A 6,030-nucleotide genomic window follows, 5' to 3' on the forward strand; every position below is an offset into this window, starting at 1 on the left:
AATTCAATATACTGACAATTAACCACAGTTTCCATTGTGTAAAAATAAGAACAGCAACCATTTAGACATTTAAAAATAATAAAATAAAACTGCTGCTGCTTCTAACTTAATTTCTTTCTTTAGCTTTTTTTGGCTTCTTTGACAGTAACTCAGTGTGTTTATTGTATATGTGTCAAAGAATGGGCTCAAGTTGCGACAGTGAACGTGTCACTTCCCTTCTTGGTGATACTGCATGCAGCTCTCTCACTTTGTCTCTCAAATCCTCCTCTGTGTGTGTGTGCCTGACAAAGCCTTGCAGACACCTAAATTCTCAGAGATAGGGGAGAATTACACTTACATTTACATAATTAACTCATTTAGAAGTGCCAGTTTGGGGTTAAATCATTGTGTAGTACAGTCTTCTACCAGATAGTGACACTAAAGAGTTCAGTCTATCACTCTCCATTAAACTCCATTTTGACTCATTGCACCTGATCTTACTGTGAAGCTTGTCTCCATTGCTCTGTGGTTCCATATACGTCTCCCCACAGAGCATGTCAGAAAGCCATTATCCTGCTGCGGCCAAACATATTTATCTACACATGTTCTCACTCGCTGCAAAGAGTTCAAATTAGAGGTAATTATTGTAAATGAGGTCTCCCTCTCCCCGAGGTCTTAAGAGTATAGGTTAAATATGGCGTGGCGGCGCTCTGGGCCTGAACTATTATTGCATTTTTTAATGATGAAAGGAGAGGAGAGTAATATGACCAAAAAGAAAAGGTTACATAACTTGGTCTACTCCATATAGAAATGGATTTATTTTTAACACAGCTTAAAAAAAGTAAGTACTTATACTTAAGTATAATATTTCTCTTGGTTTTTGCCTTCCAGGATACCCTGACAGGCAGGATTTGGTGTGTCAGCACCTGTAATAAAGCATTAGTGGTCACATAAAACATTGTTAAACACATGTTAAAGCTAAGTATTTCTTAATAATTATAAGTTAAAGGATTTACATCCCAGAATTTGATGGAATCCAGCTGTAGTCTCAGCATGTGTGTGTCTGTCTGCACCACAGCCTCATTGCACAAATCAAAATTGTCATAAATACTGAAGTGTGGGGCTTTTAGCTCGTAGTTGTTTTTCCAGCTCTCTCTCTCTCTCTCTGCATTATTGTGCAGCGAATCCCTGTCAAAGTAAAAATGTAATACAAAAGCAGGATAAAAGTGGCAGTCGGCTCAAGACAACCCGACCTGCAGGTTTCTGTTGTTATCTACATGCAAAGGTACCCCAAAACATGTTTCAAAAGTTAGATTGTGCAACATTTTGTAATTATCCGCAGCTTAAGATTCAATTTCCTGAGTGGATTCACAGCATGTGTGTGTTTATGTGTTATGTGCAAAAACAGGTCAGTTAAGAAAGAAAGTGAGTCATTTCTTTCATCTGAATTTCATTTTCAATAAGCAGGAGTATAAAAGCATTTGATTTTTGTACTGTTGTCACATGTACAGCATGTGTGTGACACCCCCACACTTCCCTACTGTTGTGTCATTCAAATTTCACCTTTAAAAACATGCACTGTCCATAAACTGGAGCGACTGCAGACCTAATTTTACAGGAGGGTATAAATGGATGCAGCGGGGATCCAGGGCAGAGGTACACTTAAATAGGTAAGAATCAGTCGTTGACCCTCTTTTTGTTGGCCTTATAACAGTCCTGTTTGCTCAGGCTACACATCAGGAAAGTGTCCATCCTTTGGCATCCTCCTCCAAAGCTGGTCAGAGCTTGTTTTGAGGGCAAAAATAACTTAGCTTAGCTCAAGGAGGAGAAACAAGTATATTGGCTAAGGGTTTAGAGTCATAAAAGAGCCCTTTTTCTCAAAATAATGAAATAATGTATAATAATGTTGAAATATTTTATTGGTATAGATTTGTGGCAGTTGTCCTCATTATCTATTGTTCTTAGAGTGTGTTTTTATTTGTTTCTTTTTTTATTTAGATCTTCAGAAACCTTTCCTTAAAAGCTAATCTGTGCTACCTGCTTCATGTTTAGACATGATCCCACCCCGTGGCTCAAAACAAAATAATAATAGATGTGTCGGTTTGTTGTTAAAGTGTACAGCAAGTCACAGGATTATATTTACAATATAAACAGAATAGCTCGTAAAGTTGTTTCACAGTGAGACTTTGGGGACGACTGAAGTAAAACACACACTCTGAGCAGGTGGAACATGAAAGCACACGCACCTGTTCATCTGTCAGTGACACAAACTAACACTTTGATGTGTTGTGCACCCTCATCCCGATGTACGCGCACGTGAATGTGGGCATAATGTAGACTCTCTGTTATCGGCTACCATCACAGGTTTAGATGTGTCGCCCTGTTAACTTTGAAGTAGCTTACCTGTTGAGCCTGTGTGTGTGTGTGTGTCTTGTGTGGACATACAGCCACAGTGTGGAAAATGTGTGTGTGTGTGTGCTGGAGCATAAAGGCCTCTTTATCATTGCACGGATGAGAGACTGGCACTGTCTGGTGAATGTGTGTGTGTGTGACACAGAGGTAGAGAGCGAGAGGTTAGCGCTGCCTGGTACTCAACTACTGAAGGATGAGCTTTGTCAGAGGCAGAGAGCGAGAGAGAGACAAAACAACTGAATCACACAAAGACTGATAGCTTGGAAATGAGTCAGAGTGACATCTAAGTTCTTTAAGAGTCCAAATCAAGTCTAAGGTCATCAGAGACAAGTCTAAGCCAGGCTTCTAATCAAGTCTCAGTCTCCTAATTTACTTGCAAACCCACATGATACAGTGACAGGATCATGTCAGAAATCTTAAACAATCTGATTTCACACACGTGTCTCATGCAGAGAAAGAACCTCAGCACCACCTTACACATGATTCCATATTAGATATAAAGCAGCACATGGCATGTGAAGCAGAAGTGAGAACATCACTTCATGTCAGCCCTCAGCAGCTTAGTGTGAGATGTGAGGCGTGTCCTGCTTTCACTTTCACAAACAACAGCTTAGTTCATTTTTTCAAAGGATTCAAATGACTGCAGGCAAATTGCATCTCTGTTGGCACAGAGAACATGCTATCAATAACACTGCTCACAATTGAGAGTCCACCATCCACGGTGTTGATGTCAGGTTTTATGACCAAGTGAAGTGAAGGGTTTCTAAAACTACAAATATGGTGGTTTCACTGTGAAAACTGACTCAGTAGACATGTCCATGGTTACATTTATCCTGAACATATAAAATTTTATTGCTGGACATCATCCAATCGTAGGACAATACTGCTGCAAAAGTCCATGTTAGGTGGTGGGAGATACATGCAGCTGAGGTGTCTAGGGTTCAGCTCCCCCTGACACCGCACGCTGTTTTGTGTTCACTTGCAGTCAGCCTTTGGTTAAGTGTAATTTGTAATTACTGTAAGAGTTAGGTGTTAAAAAACAGGGTTAGGTGAACACACACATTATGCCATTTACGCCAAATAATGGCTACCTTCACAGCAGGTCCCTGCCCCCATAAACACATAGAGATGCAGCCAGAGGTTGGACAGGTTGGCTTATTTACAGACACTGTACATTTTAGTTGCTGTTTGGTTAGTTTTAATCATGCATTTCTAGTCAATCTTTTCATTTCCACCATTTTCTTGTCCACCAAAGCCCCTGAAGGCTTCACTCATACCTGAAAATTAAACAAAATTACACGTAGTGGCTTCTCTTTAGCCTCCAGTTGTTCATGCATGAACTAGCCAATAATCTCTTTAATCCGCCCCTTTTCTAACCACCACTTCCACCCTAATGTACTTCGTGTTTACCAAAATGTACAGTTTAGCAGGCTGTCAAAAGCATGTGAGTGTAAATCTCCATAATCCAAGAGAGTCAGTAAAGATGTGTGTAACGGTCCACAGCAGTTATTCTTTCTAGGAAGAACTGTGAATAGCAAAACTGGAAACATCTGAAGGCTCTCTATTTCTTGGAAGCAGAAAATGAGGAGGTTTTGGCTGAATAATGATTTGTTTCGTTTAAACTCTTAGTTTCTAGGAATGATTAAAGAAAAAAATCTGTGGCAGGCCAGTTTGTTTTTTACCTCTCATTTAGGGATTAACTTGGTATTTAGGCCAGCAAGTCAAATAGTCCATTGTGGGCTGCTGAATTGATTGAAATCGTAACTCTGTAACACCACAAAGATTAGAGTTCCTGGAAGCTAATGCAAATTCATAATGAAATAAGAAAGAAGTGAAAGGGCAGATGTTTCTGCTTTTACCCTCTTTTCAAACATGTGATCCATTATTTGAGAGAGATGCACAGTGGGAGCGCTGCCAACACAAACAGATCATGGTGGTTTTGTACATTTGTGCTCATGCATGATCTTTATCTGCTTCTGTTTTAGAGCATATTAGTGCAGGTCCACTCCAAACGGACATCAGGGTTGATGGATATTGAGCTTTATAATACTTATCTCAGGAAATTAATTACAGTGCTCTTTATTTCTGTCAGCAGTTAACGATTGTAGAGGGCTGAAGGCCTGGATGCAATATTATTATTAAATGAGATAGATGTAGGTCAGGAGAGTAAGAGAATGATTAATGCCTCAGATTTAAAAATAAATACATAAGAATGCTTAGATGTGATCAACTAAGAAACATTATCTGTTGGCCCCTTTTTTCCTGAATCTTAAAGTAGTACAAAGGTTTGCTGCGCTCACCCTGTGTGCCATGTTCTGTTCACCTAACCTAATGAAATTCCTGCCTTATGTGTGTTTGAGCCTGCAGCAGTTAAGTCATTTTTGACAGCTACATTCTGCCCCCAGCGCACTAATGCCACACTGTTTGAACAAATAGGAAAAGAAGACATGCTTTCTTGATTTATCTGTAGCTCAGCCCTAAAAAAAATCTAAAACAAACCTACAGCGTTTGTGTGAATAGAGCAGGTAATCATCCACAACGGAGAGCTGATTCTGTAGACTTTGTGTATTTGTTTGTGGTGTGTTATTTTCGGAGCAGGCAGGCAGGCTGCCGTACGGTGTGTACGTGACCCTCTGAGTTTCTATGGGTCTCTCACTTTCAGCAGCAGCACATTCCTGTGTTACCTTGGGTTTTTACAAAAGGCCATTCAAGCTTAAACTGTAATAAAACTTCATTTTAATTTAAAAAACATTCTCTTCTAGTCCCTCACGGCTGGATATTATTTCCTTTTTTTATGACAGCACTATGCGCTGTGATCCTGCTCTATCTTTGGTCTCTTTCAGCTCCGGAGAGACATATCTGATTCTTAGGCTGCTGAATGTTCTCTGTGTTCACTGTGAGCTGCTGTCCATCACGATATTATATTGAGCCACGTAAAGGGCTGTTTCAGACAATCTAGAGATGGTATAGAGATGAAGTAAAACTCTACCTTGAGTCCAGATGTCCTGTGTACAGGGAGAAACCCACATAATGGACATAAAGGCAAAGAGACCATAAAGGAGAGAAATGTGATACTTGTTAAGACAACGTGTGTTTAAACAGGAGATGGGAAAGCAGATGAACTGTCCAGGAACCTGGCTTCAGTTTAGGGGTTAGAATATGTAGTGGCAAGTAAAACTAGTTTCAGACTGGTAAACCATATTCTGGAACATGCTGTAAAGCTACCGGGGCTACCGGTCTGTGCATGTCTTGTGTGTCGTTTCTATCTAACGTTTTTGTGTGTCTCATTTCATGGCAATGAAAGGCATGTCATAGAAGGTTAGGGTTAGGGTTGAGTAGTTGGATAGGTGATTTTGAGACTACATGCCAATACCACAGATGTTGTTGTAATATCTCGATGTGACACTAGTCGAGTCGCTTTGGTACACGATCAGTCAGAAGCAGATTCTGATATTTCTTGGCCCGTCTCCTGTGCTCATGGTATCTTTGGATCGTTGTTCGGTAGCCTGGGGTCCCCTGGTTTTAAAGAGCTGTAAACTTTCAACAGTGGAGCCTCAGTGCTTTAACAGGAACACATCTGACCTCGGTTAACTTGAACGGAAAATACAGCAGAATGTTTTTGTTGAGCAAACAGGCACA

This window comes from Parambassis ranga, chromosome 2, assembly GCF_900634625.1.
Source record: "Parambassis ranga chromosome 2, fParRan2.1, whole genome shotgun sequence".
In the NCBI taxonomy this organism is placed as follows: Eukaryota; Metazoa; Chordata; class Actinopteri; family Ambassidae; genus Parambassis; species Parambassis ranga.